We start from the raw sequence: 17,775 nt of genomic DNA, 5'->3' as shown, positions 1-17,775 counted from the left end.
CTTTTATCTGCCTTAGACATCTGTGTTTTATGACAATGATTCTTTGAAAAGAGGTTTCTACAGCTTGGAAAAAGAAGAAAAAAGTTGAAAACCACTACTGGAGAAGACAATTTGAATATCTAGAAGAAGATTCATAAAAGTCCAGAGGCCCTATGATTTTCCAAGCTTTTTTTTTTAATCCAACTTTATAAGTCATCCGATGTGCATTTGATTCATGCATCTTAAACTGTGTGGTGAAGGATTTGCTTTTTTTCTCTTAACTTCCAATCCCCATCATGAACTAATAGTTTTGTAAAAATACAATGTAAAAAATTTTGAGAGAAATGAAATGAAAAAAGATACAAAATTAAAGTCTCTATTTTTAATTAGATTCAGTAGATATAAAATGAGTATCAAACTGTTCTAAGGGTTTCTAATACTTATTTTCAATTTCTGTACTTAACCTCAATATGGACCTGTAACAAACAGTTCATATTCTGGTCCACAGGTCACACTCTGAATTTATAACTATGTATATAGTTCAAAATTTGTTTCTGTCCTTAAGTGTCATCAAATAAATTCCATACATAATCATATAACTGAATAAGAAATAATCTGGACTTTCTCTTATTCCTGAATGAGAAAATAAAAGATATAATTTTTACCCTCTAGTAGACCACAGCTTAAATACAGAATAGAAAAAATTCTTAGCAGAAAAAAATGTTTAGCTTTGTTTTTTTTAAAATGTTTAGAAAATGTTGCTACCTTTAGTATTCACTTATTGGAGACCTGCTACATGACAGACTCTTGGACTGTATCAGTGAACAAAGACAAAAGTTCCTGCCCTTGTGGAGCTGACATTGGGTTGGCAGAGTGAAAGAGGAAACAAGAAATAAACACAAAACATAAATAATATATAAACTATTCCTTATATTAGAAGGTAATAAGTGATTAGGGGGGAAAAAATCCAGAATGAGATAAGAAGAATCATGAGCAGAGACTGCAATTTTAAATAAGGTAGTCAGGGTAGGCCTCCTTGAGAAGATAACAATGGAGCAGGATTGGCGGGAAGGGATGCATGTGGGTATCTCCGGGAAAAGCACTCCAGGCAGAGGGAACAGACATTGCAAAGACCCTAAGGCAGGAATGTGTGTGGTATCTTCAAAGAATAGAAAGAAGGCATGAACTGGAGTGGAGAGTGGAGGAGGGAGAGAGGGAATGAGAAGGTAAGGAAGGCTCCAGGGAGGAGTTGAGGTTGGAGTTGGACAGTGTGGGGTCATGTGGCTACTGTGACCTTGGCATTGTACTCTGAAGGAAATGGGAGTCATTGGAGGGTTCTGATCAGAGGAATAAAATGAATTGACTCACAGTAAAGGATCTCTCTGGCTGCTGTGTGGAGAGCAGACAGTGGGGAGGTGAGAATGGAAGCAGGAAGAGCATGGCGAGGTTACTGCAGTAAGCCAGGAGGGAGCTGACGGTGGCTCAGGCCAGGGTGGCAGCATGGAGGTGGCCAGAAGTGCTGGAGTGGTGGGCTCCAGTGATCCTTCTGCCTCAGCCTCCCAAAGTGCTGGGATATTGTGTTGATGGCACCAGTAGGATTTCTTGACAGCTTCGACGTGGGATGTGAGAGAAAGAAAAAGCATGATTCCTAAGATGTTTGGTCAGAAGAACTGGAGGACAGGCGAGTCCCAGGGAGAAAACAAGAAGTTCAGATTTGCACATGAGAAGTCCGAGAAGCTAAGAGATGTCAAGGGGAGATGTCCAGGAGGCAGTGGAGTATGCAAGTCTGGAGTTCAGGGAAGAGTCGCACCTGGAGATACACAGGTGGGAGCAGTCAGCACAGAGATTAAAGTCATGAGATGGGATCGGGTCACCAGGGAAATGAATGTAAATAGAGAAGAGATCAGAAAAGACTGAAGTCACAGCAAAGGATGCTGACAAGGAGTGAAAAATGGGTGGAAAAACAGGAGAGTGTGGCGTCCTGAAAGGCAGGACAGGTAAGTCTATTAGTGGCCAAAAGGAAGACACCGTGGTAGCTGGTTACTCTTATTTTTGGGTAGTGAAGAGGAGGGGATACAACTCCCTGGGTGTTAGTGTGCAAAGATAGTTGTTTTTGCAAGTTCTAAAAATCCTAAGCAATGGTGGTAACAAGGGAGAGACTGCATAGTCCATTAAATGCCCCTCCTCGGGAAACTGTTTATTTCTGCACAGCTGCTGGCACAGACCAATGACTCTGAACCCAGGGAACACATCAAAATCACCTGGAGAGCTTTTTTCTTTTCTTTTTTAAAGACAGTCTGGCTCTGTTCCCGAGGCTAGAGTGCCGTGGCGTCAGCCTAACTCACAGCAACCTCAAACTCCTCAAGCGATCCTCCTGCCTCAGCCTTCAGAGTAGCTGGGACTACAGACGTGTGCCACAACACCTGGCTAACTTTTTCTATTTTTCAGTAGAGACGGGGTCTCACTCTTGCTCAGGCTGGTCTCAAACTTCTGACCTCAAGCGATCCTCCCACCTTGGCCTCCCAGAGTGCTGGGATTATAGATGTGAGCCACGATGCCCAGTGGACCTGGGGAGCTTTTTAAAATTTTATTTATCTTATTTTTTTTAGAGACAGGGTCTCACTCTGTTGCTCAGGCCGGACAGCAGTGGTGCGATCATAGCTCACTGCAGCCTTGAACTCCCAGGTTCAAGCCATCTTCCTGACTCAGCCTCCTGAGTAGCTGGGACTATAGGTGTGCCATGACCACACCCAGTAATTTTTTTTATTTTTGGCAGAGATGGGGTCTTGCTATGTTGCCCAGACTCAACTTGGGCTCCCGGGCTCAAGTGATCCTTCTGCCTTGGCGTCCCAAAGTGCTGGGATTACAGGCAGGAACCACCATGTCCGGCCCTGGAGACCTTTTTAAAAAGACAAATATTCTCCCCCTTCTACAGACTGTGATCCAGTCAGCGTAGCATAATTCTGGGCTTGTGAGTGTGGGCTTCCAGCTTGATGGGCACCAGGCTGTGGCCGTACACGAAGCTGTGAGCCATTTCCTTCCTGCATCTTTACCCGCCCCTGCCTTCCCTCAGCCTGACAGCAACCTGTGACGCGCCCCAGTGGATATCTGATACCTATTTTTCTCAGAAAATTGAGTACCAAGTAATCTTCCCTTTTAACTATAATTCTCACTATCACTATTTCTCCTTTATGCTTAACATAAATAATCAAAACAAGAATTAAGACATAGCTTTTACAGATTTCTAGTTAATAACAAACTGTTTCCAATTGGCCAAATATAAAGCAACAATTAGAGTGTTTTCATCAACATGATCTCATTTTAAAATATGGTTACTTCATAACATAAAAACGTTATCATTGCATAAGAGCTGGACAGAGTCCTAAAAATGATCCCTCCAATATGCTTATCACAGAGGTGTGGAAACTGAGGCCCAGGGCGCAAAAAATCATGCCCAGGTTGCATGACTGATCCTGGTGGCAGAACAAACTCTGGGAGAACCCAAAGCAGGCCTGGACTCGAGGGCACTGGCCAGTTCCCTTTCTACTCAACACTCTCTTTTAGCGATTTTTTTTTTTTTTGAAGTTTGGTATCAATTATGATCTGCAGAGAACTGATATCTTTGAGGCCTCCCCTTTTTTCTTTAAATAAAAACTTGTCCCCTACACTATGAAGTTATGTACTACAATAACCTTATGGTGACTTTACAAGTGACCAAGAAGAATGCCACGGAGGCCTCATAAAAATGTCTTTTTTAACACACAAAGAAAAAGGAGAGAGCTGGAGAAAGGAATCCTAACATTTTTAGTGTATCTGTTACCCACAGACCGGCCCCCAGGGAGCCCAAGAGTGCAAGCTCTCGTAGGCACCAGTGCCAGAAAATTCTCAGTTCTCACGACTGTGTGCTTCACACATTCTATGCCCATTTTACAGAAGGGGAAAGCGGATTCCGAGACGTCACTCACTGTGGGGGAAGAGGCAGGGGAGCTGCACACCAACCGCTCATCTTCAGGCTCCAGTCGAACCCACCAAAAACCCCGACACTGGAAGCTCCTCTTGTATGCACTTGTGGTGGGCAGAACAATGGCCCCCGAAGGTGTCCACATCCTAATCCCCAGAAACTGTGAATGTCACCTTACGTACTAAAGGGACTCTGCTGGTGCGATTAAGTTAAGGATGTTGAGAGGGGAGACCATGCCGGGTTCCCTTGGGTGGGCCCAATGTGAACACAAGGCTCCCCACCAGAGAGAAAGGACGGCAGGAGAGGCAAGGCCAGATCCACGTGGGGACAAGCAAAGGCTGGGGTGCTGCCCAGCCATGAGCCGAGCAACGCAGGCTGTTTCCGGGAGCTGGAAAGGGCAAGGAAAGGGATTCTCCCCTAGAAGTCTCCAGAAGGAATGTCCACCCACTTTAGAGTTCTGGCTGCCAGAACTCTAAGATAATAAATTTGTGTTGTTTTAACCTACTAAATGTGTGGTAATTTGTTATAATAGTAATAGGAAACTAATACAACACTATTTCCCTTACTTAAAAAGGATTTCAAGTTGAACTGTCCTGGCGTGAGAAATAACAACTAGACTGGATAACTTGTGTTCCCTGCCTCCCTGCCTCCAGAACTTAAAAAGCATACAGACTAATCAGCAATGCTGTATTAGCATTCTCACAAAAACAGCTGATTTCAAACCAGATAAAATTGTAATTATTAACCATTAACATCATCTCATGTTTCAAATTAGACAAGCCTTTTTTACGCATGAACTTCCTGAACCTTCTCCACTCCAAATAAATTGAGTAGTTTTCTAAAATCAGGAGTCCCGTTTCTTAAAAAACTTATTTCCTGTTCCACATTAACATCAATGGGGGCCCGGCGAGGGCGAGCGCGCCGAGCTGGAGTCGCTTAGAGCGTGGGGCCGGGGAGCCACCCGCCGCAGGCCCGGGAGGGGCGCCCAGGCGCCGGGACCGGTTCCACTTTGTGCCGGGAGCAGAGCCAGGGAGCCGCACGCGTCTGCGGATGGCCTTGGCCGCCGCGGGGCGTCCCCGGGGCAGGGCAGCCCGGCCGCTCGGTCGGCCAGCAGCAGCCCGGACGCCGCGGGCTGGCGGGCGGCGTGGGGCGCGGGGTGGGCGGCCTGGTCGGCCCGCGGCCGGGCATGGCACACCGTTCGCCCCGCGCTCCGCACCGACCGGTGGCCCGCACCGGGCACCTCCGCAGCAGCTTCCTGAGGGGAAGGGAAGTCCTGGGTGCTGGGGAGATGGTGAAGGGAAGGACTCGGTTCCCTACGGTCTGTTCCACGCATAAAGAGCGCAGCCGTCCTGCGGCTTGAGGCCCTGGACTTGCCGGGAAGGTTGAAATTGGGCAAAGATGAGACATCTGTCTGGAGAGGTGTTCTCGAGCATCACTGACGACGAGGTGGTGACAGTTGGGCAGATGAGTCTCAACTAGGAATTTCTGCAGGCTACGCCGCCGGAAGTCACCGTGTTGTACAGCCTCACAATGACACTGGGGACAGCATGAATGATGATTAAACCACAAATGGTTCAAAAGAAAGTTTTGGAGAACAAGATCTTTATCTTCCAGTTGCAGATGCGGCAAGAATAATGAAAAGTGTCCCTCAGAGGGCCAGACTTGTCCAAGCACGCGAGCTCTGAAAGTCGCCGCAGAGAATCCGGAGCCGGCAGAGCGGAGCCAGGCTCCGCCAGTCCCGCAGAGCCGCGGCCTGCGACAGCGACTGCAGACAGAGAGGCTGGGGGCTGGGGTCCCGGCCCACCGCAGCCGGAGGGCCAGCGGGAAGGACTAGGAGGCGGCGTTTACTAGCCAGTTACTAGCTGGGTTAACCGCTGCAGAGGGTCGACTGCAAAGTGTTATGGTTTACACAACATATTGGCAGATTTCTGACGATTTCCAACAAATTCAGTTTTCATGATCTGACGAAATGATGCAATGGGGAGTGGAGAGAAGCGACAAAGGCATTAGGAGATGACTGGTGACAAGCAGTCCCTGTGTATATTTAAATAGCTGTAATGTAGCTTCCTGGTGCTTGACCAGCTGAGGCATTAATTCTAACTTAAGAATCTTTTTCATGAATGATTTTAAAGAAAAATTTAGATTTTAAAGGTATTATTTTTTTTGTATGAGAAAAAAGTGGGACAAAAAAAATTCTGTGGTTAGCTGATACCACTTATGCTAAGAAGAAAAGTGATTTTAAGGTTTTATCACTTAAAGATGCTCTCATCCTACAATGATGTCAGCTACCTGAGATCATTAACAATTACAGCATTATAATGCATTTAAATGAGTCATTCCTAAACAGGTCATTTTACAAGAGACATATGTTGAAACGTTAATTAACCCCTAAAAGAGGACAGGAATAATCTCTTAGAGAGATTAAAAACTGTTAAAATTTAATCTCTTAGTTAAGGTTTTGGCCGGGCGCGGTGGCTCACGCCTGTAATCCTAGCACTCTGGGAGGCCGAGGCGGGTGGATCGCTCGAGGTCAGGAGTTCGAGACCAGCCTGAGCAAGAGTGAGACCCCGTCTCTACTAAAAATAGAAAGAAATTATATGGACAACTAAAATATATATATACAAAAAATTAGCCGGGCATGGTGGCGCATGCCTGTAGTCCCAGCTACTCGGGAGGCTGAGGCAGTAGGATCGCTTAAGCCCAGGAGTTTGAGGTTGCTGTGAGCTACACTGACGCCATGGCACTCACTCTAGCCCGGGCAACAGAATGAGACTCTGTCTCAAAAAAAAAAAAAAAAAGGTTTTGTGTAAACGTAGTCTCACAGAGCCTCATCAAAATACATTTCTCAAAGTCTTTTTATTCATTCACAAACCAAATTAATTTATGCTTTCAGTATCCACTGAAGGCTCCTCACGTACCCAACACTGGCTTGGTCCTGGGTTTTGAAAGACCCAACACATAGTGAACAGTAAAGTGAACAGCAAACACATTCTAATGAAAACAGCCTAAATTAATTTCCCCAAACACACTTGTAGATGCCCTTCACATATAAAGCTTATTGTCTGTGGATATTACCCAACTCCACTGACGAAGGTTTAAACTGAGTTATTAGATTACTAATCTTACTTAAATCTTATTGAAGACTGCGATATGAACGACTGGTGTTCAAATCTTCACATATCTTTCAAAAATACCCATTATTTCAATGCAGTAAATCTGCTTTGAAATCTAGAATAACTCAGGCAATATTAAAGCCAAAATGAGTGGCATGACAAAGATTCTATCTATATTCATAATACATTAATACATTGTATACTATAGGCCTGCTGGAAATGTTAGCTAACTCTATCATTTTCAAGGCATTAATTAAATTACATCACAATTTCACGAACAATTCTGTGAGGGCATTACTGCCTTCCTTCTAGGTTAGATACCTTGCCCTGCCCCAAATCACAGTCAGCACACAGGTGTGCAACGGCAAGGACCACCTCCTGACTCCTAGGTCCAGGAGCACTTCCACCGCATACAATCCTTGATGACTGGTGAGCACTCTGCTCCTCTTAGGCAATGGTGATCGGTAGAGTTTCCAAATAAATTAACCGAACTTGTCGGTTAGCTTAGCTCGAATTCCTGGCTCTAAACCACACTTCTGCAACCTCATCCAGCTGTCCTATAACGTAGAATTCCTGGATGGAGGGCAGAGAAGGGCTACGGAGGGGAGCTATTACTGCGTAGTAGTTATGAGTTTGTGCTTGTGGAAGCAACGTATCAGAGTTCAAATCCCAGGTCCCCCAACTACTCTGTGACCTTGTACACATTATCCGACTGCTTCAAGTTTCTGTATCTGTATCAACAAAATTAGAATACTGCCTAATCATAGCCACTGACACTTAATAATCCCTTATTCTGAGAGCTTTCCTTATATCATTTCATGTCATTCTTATCAAAATCACAGCCATGTGATACAGGAGGATGGTTATAAGGGCAGTTAGCTAACTTGCTCAAGCACACACAGCAATGCCAGGACAGGAACTTAAGTCACCTGGCTGCAGGACCTCTGTTCCCCCAAGAGGTGCTTGTGACCAAGAAAGCATCTTCTTAGAGAATCTGATTCAGTAGCGCTGAGGTTAATCAGATTTTTAAGAGCCTAGGAATCAAATTTTTCAAAAGTACACCAGAGATATTCTATCCTCAGGTAAGTTTGGAAAACACCATATTGGAACAAATGTAAAAATAAAAACTAAATAAAAAACAAAACAAAAACAAAAAACAATAAAAAAGACAAAAAATAAAAAAACAAACAAACAAAACTAAATAAAAACCAAAATGACTGACTAGTAAAAACAAGACTGTTATGCTCTTGCTGGGGCAGCATCAGTGTTTGGATGTTTCCATGGCTGTCCACGTTGGTTGCTGGGCCTGTTCTTTCTAGCTGGTTCCTGTGCATGGAGGCTCCTTACCCCATGGCCCATTCTTCTGAGCACCTACCCTGACAACTTGTGGAACAGGAACTGGAGTTAAGCAAATACCATCCAGATTTGAGTCCTGATTATGTCACTTCCTTTCTAGACACGTTACTGGGTGGGTGAGTCACTTTTACATCTGAGCCTCAACTTTCTCATCTATAAAACAGAAATAAGTGTTGGCTTACAGAATTGGTAGGATTAGCAAACACAAGTGTATAAGAGGCCTTTATTAATTTTCATTAAATGCAAAGTGCCAAACAAGGATCAAAAATAATCCCCGAAGGTACAGATCGTTACTAACAAGCCAGCTCTTCGGGAGCGAAAGCTCCTGTCTGCACTGGCTGTAGTCCTGCCCATAAATGCAGTTGCTGGTGGGAGGGGGATGGAGCTTGGCTGTCCCAGCTTCCTGAAGATGATCACAGATGTCTAAGAGAAGGAATTTTTCTCCAAGATAAACTTTATTTCAAACTTTTAGCTACATGCCAAGAAAATGCTTTACTTGGGAAAAATGAATTTTCTAAAATTTCACAGAAAACAAGTTAGCAGGGAATGTGCTTTATCAGGGAATTAGTAACGGAGACCTTTTACCCTAGCTAAAGATTAACAATAACTAAGTTATTAAACCGGAGACTTGTCGTTGGTTAAAACTACTGGATTTTGAAAGAATTATGAAAAAGTCTGATTCCCCAGTTTGTGTGTTAGGGTCAGGCAGGAGTGAAACAGCCTGTTAGAGTCACCACTGTCCACTGTCTAGGGGACACAACTGAGTGCCCACTACGTCCCAGACACTGGACTTTCCATGCATTGTTAGATTGCTAAATCCTCTATTTTCCCTATTTTGTAGAGTTACTAAGAGAAATTAAGTAGCATGCCCAAGATGACACGGCCTGAAGTGACAGTTCTGTCTGACTTTGTACAATTCTGACTCTCTGGAGGCGAGAGGAGATGTGTCCACAAAGGACGATTGCACTAACTCAAGGAGCCTAAAAAGCAAATTTACTAATTTATTTTGGCTTTGGCTGGTCATTTGCACACAGCATTCCTTCCTTATTGGTGTGGCCACAGAGATCAAATTATAGGTCAGAAAGTTGAAACCTATGCAAAGAATTAGATTCATTCAAGGGAATTTTCACTCAGCAATAAATTTTTGTTGCATACTCTTCACTAGCCCAGGGATAGTTCTATATAGAGACATGGGGCCTGTCTAGAGTCTGGAAGACATGGAGAATTGCTGCCTTCTGCCTTCCTTGCTGCCACCATTTCCTCCCCTCCCACGCAGATCCCATCATTCTAACTTTAAAACACCCACGTGACAATACAATCATTGCTCATATTCCAGTCCTTAAGATCAACTTTGGGTGTGGGTTTCTTAAGCAATATCTTGGGATGGGTAAAGTTCTTACCCATTTGTTAAAAAAATTCTATTGATTTTCACTTGAAATGGTGGTATCAGCCTGCAAAAATGATAAAATACTACAAAACTATAATATTTTAGACATACGCAGTTGAATGTTTTACCACCCACTTAAAAGAGTCAACTCACAGATTATATTATGCCAAAGTCTATGAAAATATTTACAACAAATTAACAGTGGTTAATGAGAAACTTAGTAACTTGGAACTTTGTGTAATTAAGTGCCGGTTTGATACATATTCTAACAATGATTTTCTACTTTCTGGGCAACAGTCAGCCTTTTTTTCCTTTTTTTAAAAATGGACTCACGGCTACTGATTTCCTATCTTTAACCAGAAGGAAAAAGTTGGTCCCACTCGTGATTCTATTCCAACTAAATAAATGCATCTCACCACTGCTGCAAAGGAGCATGCGGATGCCCGACTCCATTCTAAGGCACCGGGGAGCAATGCAGTTGGATGGTGGGTCTGCTCTGACAGCCACTGCTTGTCCTCTCAGCTTTCTTTACAGGAAATGAGGAAGGGGAAAAGGATGTTTCCTACCAGTTGGGGCCTTTCTACACCCATCCCCATGGAATTTCATAAAAGTTTTGTGGAAAATTAAGAACATCCTAAACATTTTACTGATCCTGAATTACAACCACCCCTTGCTATACAAGTACCTCTCTGACAACTGCCACCACAGATACAGACCCTTTCCTGAACATCCATGTGGCCTAAAGCCTGCACACTTGATCTAACCCATGAATATGTACTTAGGGAAATTTATATTAGAGCTGAGATGGGAACCGATAGATCTTCCTGTCCAAACACCATCATTTCTGCAAGCGAGACCCCTGCAGTCCTGAGAGGAGAAAGGACCTGCTTGAGGTCCCATAACTTCTTGGTAGACCCTCTATTCATCCTCCCCAACAGTTCCTTCTCATCTTATGTGTCAAGTCTGAGGCCAGGACTGTAGGAGCTGCAAAGGCCCCTTATTCACTGCATAGCCTCTGGCACCTGTTACAATGCCTGGAACGTGGAAGCAGTAAACTGGAGATGAATAAAGAAGTGAAAATCCAGCTGCACCCAGGTTAAAGGCTAGAAGTTGAGGCAGAAGAGGGATTAGAACGGTGAGAGAAGCATAAAGAAAACACCATGGGAGTTCAGAGAATAGCTGCCCATGCAATAGTTAAGTACCCAAGCCCTGAAATCAAGCAGAGCTAGAATTTTTCTTCAAGCACTCAACAAATACTCATTGAGGGCCTACTTGGTACAGGCAATTGCTAGGTGCAGGGGACACACAAGTTGAGCAAGACAAACATGGACCCCATTCACATGGAGAGAATAAAACAGTTCCAATTAGTGACAAATGCTATTAAAGAAAAAAGCACGGGGGTTGTGTAAGGAAAGGTGTGTGCTATTTTAGACAGCATGGCCAGGGGAAAGCATCTTTGAGGAGGCAGCATTTCAGATGGAGACTCAGATAGCCTTGCACTGTGGATAGCCAGCTGTGTGACCTTGCACAGGTTGTTCAACCTCTCTGAGCTCGTTTTCTCATCTGGATTATGGAGACAACACCAAGTACCTCAAACGGCTGGAAGACTGTAAAAGTAAATGGACCTGAATTACCTGGCACACATTTAGTAGGTATTGTGATTACCGTCATTCTGGGAAGGTTAGGGACCTGTGACACGTGGGAAAGAGTAGGAGAAAAGCTTGCAAATACAAGGTCTGCGGGGAACCACTACTGTTCCAAGAATCTACTGTACTTGCACATCTCTTCCCTACTGGATGCGAGTTCTAGGGCAGGGACCAGGTGGGCTCTTTTCTGAACCCCATCCCTGCCCTGCACTGGGAGAGGCCCACAGCTAGGAGAGTGAGGGCTGCGGGGTCGGAGCCACCTGGTCACCTGGCAATTGCTCGCGCCCGTCCGCGCGGTTCCCTGTCCCCGCGGCAGCCATCTTGGGTGTCTCCCGGGTGAGTTTCGTCACGCTGCCGCGGGGGACAGCATGGCAAGGCGCGCTGGGGCGTGGAAGGAGGAGCCCCCTCCCCCTGGGGGCGAGACGCACCCCCACGGGGGCTGCGGAGCGCCGGGGCCCCGGAACGCTGGAAGAGGGAGCTGTCCGGGAGCGGGATGGCAGGGGTCCTCACGGCGCAGGGACCCTGGCCCGAGGCCAGCGAGGGGGTTTCTGACAGCGGAGCCCGGGGTCCCCGACAGCCGAGCCGCGTGCGTGCGCCCCGCCCGAGCCTGCGCGCCCCCGCCGGCTCTCCGCGCGCTTCTCAGCCGCCCCGGCCGGGCCCCCCACCCGCGACTCACCGCTTCCCCGGGCCGCCGCCCGCGCCGCTTGCAGGTCCCACTCGCGCCGCCTCCGCCGCCACCGGAAGCGCTTCTCCCGCCACGGCGGCCCCACGCGCCGCCGCCGCCCCGGAGCGCGCCCTCAGAGCGCGTCCTCGCGCAGGCCGGCGGGCGCGCGCCCGGCCGGAGCCGCGGGGCCTGACTGGGACCCCTCCCCGAGCTGGGCGCGGCGCCGCGAGCCCGACGCCGCCAGCCGCGCTTTTGCGTCTGGCTGCTCGCCCGGCGCCTCGGCTCTACCGCGAGCTCCCGAGTTCGTCCTCAGGCGGGTGCGCGCTCTGCGCAGGCCGACGCGCGGGGCTGCCTCCGACCCCTTCTGCGTTCCGAGGGCCTGCGTGGGGTCGCATCCATCACTTACTCACTCCTCTCGTCGTTTAAACCAGCGTTTCCCAAAGTGTGGGAGCTTGGCACCCCAGGGGCCACAAGGTGATTTTACGTGGTGCAAGTGTCAGACATGATTTATGTCTTCAAACGACAACAACAAATTACCCTGGCTCCCTTCTGGAGAACAGGCTGAAGGAGAGGCCATGTGCAGGCAGAACAAAGGCCACTTAGCGAGGCTTAACCAGGAAAGGGGGAATCACCGGTGTCCTGGCCCAGGTTGGTAACGGTGGAGGGAGTGAGACGTATTAGATCCCAGGCATATTTCGAAGGCAAATGAAATCTAATAAATGGTGAATTAAATTACATCACATTCATGGACAGAAAGATTCCATTTTTAAAGATGTAAATTCTCCCCCAAATAACTTAGGTAACATGATCCTAAGCAAAATTCTAGTGGGTATGATGGTGTGTATGTATAACTTGACACTTTTACTAAAATGTATGTGGCAAAATAAAGAGCCAGAAAAGCCAAAACAACGTTGAAGAAAAGAGCAAGATGAAGTGACTTGTCCTACAGGTACACAACTTGTTATGAAGCCATGGTAGGTAAGAAAGGTGGTGTGTTTGTGCCAGGATCAACAAAGAACTTCCTACAGCCAAACAGAGATGCCAGACATGGAGCCCCACACATGTGGACACCTGCAGTGAGCTGGCCTTGCAGGTCAGGGGAAAAGGTTGGATATTCATTAAACCATGCTGAGACGCTTGCATCCCTAACTTGCACAATACACAAAACTCAACTCCAGGTGCATTAATGGCCTAAATATGAAAAACAAAACTTCCCAGATCTGAGCATATTTCCCAGATGGTCAAGTGCCATTGCTCACCCTCAGATTTCCTAGGAAGGTTTAACCAGCTTCTGCTCTTTACCATACACTGTGGCAAGCACTGGACTCAACAGGATTAAAATACAAAACAAAAGATGTTTCTCCTGTCAAAGAGCTTATGGGCAAGGAACAGACATGTTTCTTGGAACATGGAATAGACATGTAAATAAGTATTTGAAATAAATGATAATTCAATATAAAACTTGCAGTGGTAGAATGTAGAATATGGTATAACAGTGGTCCCCAACCTTTTTGGCACCAGGTACTGTTTTCATGGAAGACAATTTTTCCACGCAGAGGGTGGGGAGGTGGAGCTCAGGCTGTGATGTGCAGCCGGGTTCCTAAACAGGCCGTGGACCGGTACCGGCCATGGCCTGGGGCTTGGGGACCGCAGCTGTGTTACTAAGAGCTATGAGAGCACCGAGAAGGGATTGCCTAGGTTGCCTGCAGAATGGCCATGAAAGGGAGGTTTAGTAGATACAAATGTATCAGGTATCTGTTGCCACAATAAGGCTACATCACAACCACAAAACCTTGGGAGTAGGCAACAACAACATCCATTGCTGTTCCCTAGTCTGTGGGTTGGCTGGGCACTTCTGCTGACCTGAGCTGGGCTGTGCAGAGCTTACTCATGTGTCCACAGTCAGCTGTGGGCGGTCAGCAGCTTTGCTGATCTTGGCAGGGCTCTTGCACATGTCTGGGGCTTCAGCTGGGATGGCTGGGCCGGCTTGGCTCTGCTCCACTGCCTCATTCCTCCAGTGGACGCCTGGGCATGTGCACGTGGTGCAGGCAGAGCAGAGATAGAGTAGATGCCCAAGGCCTCTTGAGGCCACAGCTTGGGGCTGGCACACCTTCACTTCTCAGGCACCCTAATGGTCAAAGTCAGTCACAAGTCCAGCCTCTATTCAAGAAGAAATAGACTTTATCTCTGGATGGAGGAGGTGCCAAGCACATTGTGAACAGGTGTAGATATACAGACAAGTGGAGAATTAGGGAATTCTTTTTCTTCAAAAATTCTATTATGTGTAGTTTTTGCCTTTCCAGCATCCCAATTTCTTTTGGGGAATTCCCTTCCTCACTACATTTGATCTTGTCAGATTGTCAATCATGGGACTTTATCTTCTCATGCCTGCCACAGTCACAGGTACATGACCCAAGCTGGGCCAAACAGAATCTTGCCCTGAATTTATATGGAAACACTGGGGAAGAGAAGTGGTTTCTCTGCCAGAACTGCCCTTTTTCCAGTGTGCAGAAGTGAAACTGAGCTGAAAGATGTGAGAGATAAAGTTCCGATGACATCATTTCGGGGCTGAGCTCAGCCAATCCTGAAGCTAGATCCACCTCCTGGGCACCCAGCTATGGAAGCCAATAAATCCTAATCTATCTTTCTTTCTTGCCCTCCCTCCCTTCCTCCCTCCCCCCCTTTCTTTCTCTCTTTCTCTCTCTTTCTCTTTCTCTTTCTCTTTTCTTTTCTTTTCTCTTAAGCTCTTTTGAGTTGGATTTCTACCCTTGACTGACTGGGGGGGTTCACAGAGGTGGTGACATTTGAGCTGAGTGCAACTGAATTTGAAAAAGTAGAAAAGGAGGTAGACAAAGGAAGAAGAAATGAGACAAGGAATTAAACATAGAAAGCAGGTGTCTATAGGAGTTCCCATCATTGTTTTAAATAAAGATCTTTGAGAAACAGCTTCCACAAAGCTAAAGTGGTATTTTTGTTTGAGGGATTGCTTGGGAATTCTTGCTAGGCTTCCATCAACAGAGGTTGCAAAACCCTTACATTTTAATATGGACTTTGACCCATTCAGGGCACAGCAAAAACAAAACAATGCTTAAGTCAGCAAAGATGGGGGGACATTTCTGAGCTGAGGAAAGGTCTTGCTGAATGTATTACAAGAGGAAGGTTTTGTCAGAGTGGAACAGGAAATGCAGTGAGAACCATGTTTTTTTTCTTTAACTCTTTAATGAAAACTTTAAATTCTAGGTGATATTACCCATGTTATTTTTGATGAAAAAAGAAATACATAATCATGTGAATTTGAAAAGTTCAGAAAAGTACATGTACACACTCAAGGCTATTCTACAAAAACCTCCTGTTAGATATTTAGTATATTTCTGTCAATGGAAAAGAAGCCAAACTCTGTAGAATAATTTAAAGAGGTTTATTCTGAGCCAGATTTGAGGAACATGACCCAGAGTCATGCCCAAGAAGCCTTGAGCAAGTGGACTTGCTGTAGTTGGGTTACAGTTTGGTTTTATACATTTCGGGGAGACAGGAATTACAGGTAGTCATAAATCAATACGTGGAAGGTGGACATTGGTTTGGCCTAAAAAGATGGGAGATCTCAAAGTGGGGGCTTACAACCTGAGAAAATAGGTAGGTTTAGGGATTAAGGCAGGACAACTCGAAGCGGGGGCTTACAAGTCATAGGTGGATTTAGGGATTATCTAGTTGATAATTGGCTGAAAGAATTAGGCTTTATCCAAAAGACCAGGAATCAGCGGAAAGGAACACTTGAGTTAAGATGAGGGTCATTTATCTTTTATGTGATGCTATGCCAGAGTCGGGGTGGGAAGTAAACCACATCATAGAAACCTCTTTACTGAGATTTTATCATTTGTAGGCGTGACTCACCAGGCCCCCTTTGAAAGGAACTTTTAGGCAAAGAAAAGATCAGGGTTCAGTCCTCATTTCCTTCCAATATTTTCTTTTGTTTTCTAACCAGTCACACTTATGTTCATACAGTGCTTGAGTTTCAGCTGTCTGTGCGTATTACCTGGAAGCATGTGGCACAGCGCTCAAGCACATGGGCTCTGGACACAGCACACCTGGCTTCTGACTCCACCTCTGCCCCAGTTGGCCCTGAGACCCTAAACACACCAGTTCCTTGATTTCTCTGTGCCTTGGCTTCTTCATCTCTGAAGTGGGGTAGCCTCATGGGGCTGTTGAGAAGAGTACCTGAGCTTATGTCCATACGGAGAGTAGCAGGGAAGCTGGCCCACGGTGAGCCTGGCTGATTGAGAGCTATTGTTCTTAGGGTTCCAGTTTCACAGACCCCACAGTACTTCATAAATCTCTCTGCATAGTTTTAAAGTCCTATCTTCTCTGTAGACCACGAAGCCTTTTAAAATAAGAAACTCATCTTGTGCAACTTTCTATCCCCGGCATCTAGCAGGACATCAGTGGATTCAGTATTCATTTGCTACATAGGTGGTTAGAATCCTGGTGCACATATTTTGTGTTCTGCTTTCTTCACTTAAGGTTGTGATTTATAAATATTTTCTCAGGTTGCATTATAATCTTCATTATTCATTCATTCATGATTATTATTCAATCAATGGTTATTGAACACTGATTCTGCATTAGTAGTTATTCCAAGTGCTGGGAAATCTACATTGAATTGAACCAATTTAACCCCCTGCCCTCATGCCGCTGATAGTCTAGAAGGTGAAGACAGATGATAAATATAATGAATAAGTAAAATATCTAGCATGTTAGAAGATAGTAAGTGCTATAAATAAAATTAAAAGGGAGGAGTGACAGGGGGTGGGCAGGGAAGACCCTTGGGGAAGGCGCCCTTTTTTGTTTGAATGGCTGTAGAATATTCCATAGAGCCGCTGTGTCATCATCCACCCAACCTGTCGAGGAGCCTCCTTTGGTTCTATCCACTCACGCACATTCGATTCTGCGTGGTTTCTTCCCTTGTGTAAGGGGAAGACCCGGAGATTCTGGGTCCAGAAACTCAGCAGAGCCTTTTAGAAGGGAGGGAGGGGAGTGTCCGTAATCGAGTGCGCACCGTGAGCCGGGCATGCACCGTGTGCACTAATCACTTGCTCAGACATCTTTTCTAGTTCTGACTCCAACCTGACCTGTATCAGTCAGAGTTCTCTAGAGAAACAGACCAATGTAATATATCTATATCTGTATTGCTATCTCCATCTCTATCTATCTGTCTAGAAAGAGAGATTTATTTTAAGAAATTGGCTCACACGGTTGTGGTGATTGGCAAGTCTGAAATCTGTAGGGCAGGGCAGCAGGCTGGACACTCAGAGAGGAGTTGATGCTGTAGTCTTGAGGCTGAACTTCACTGGGGAAAATCAGTTTTTTTTTTCTTAATGCCTTCAACTGATTTTATGAGGCCCACCCATATCGAGTAATCTCCTTTCCTTATTAAAGTCAAGTGATTGTAGATGTTAACCACATCTACAAAACTCCTTCACAGCAACACCTAGATTAGTGTTTGATTAAATAACTTGCTCTATAGACTAGTCAAGTTGGCACACAAAACTAACCACAACACTACTTTTCCTCTGATTTTACATCTCCATTTCTACTCTTGCCTCTAGCTGTTCAGTCCCTCATCTTTTGGAAATGTGAGTTGAACCATGTATCCCCTACTTTTAAATCCTCAA

The 17,775-nt window shown here is 45.7% G+C and overlaps 1 protein-coding gene across 1 annotated transcript in view; it reads right to left on the bottom strand.

Moving 5' to 3' along the window:
* The window catches only part of SFXN1 (sideroflexin 1), a 40,515-nt gene extending 28,273 nt beyond the window's left edge, over positions 1-12,242 (bottom strand). The window contains exon 1 of the mRNA XM_069476139.1: positions 12,119-12,242. The gene's annotated coding sequence lies outside the window, so the exon portion shown is untranslated. The remainder of the gene's footprint in view (positions 1-12,118) is intronic.
* Between the last annotated feature and the right edge of the window lie 5,533 nt (positions 12,243-17,775).

Source organism: Eulemur rufifrons, chromosome 7 (assembly GCF_041146395.1).
Source record: "Eulemur rufifrons isolate Redbay chromosome 7, OSU_ERuf_1, whole genome shotgun sequence".
NCBI lineage: Eukaryota > Metazoa > Chordata > Mammalia > Primates > Lemuridae > Eulemur > Eulemur rufifrons.
The sequence above is the reverse complement of the archived record's forward strand: the minus strand, read 5'-3'. Positions and strand labels throughout refer to the sequence as shown.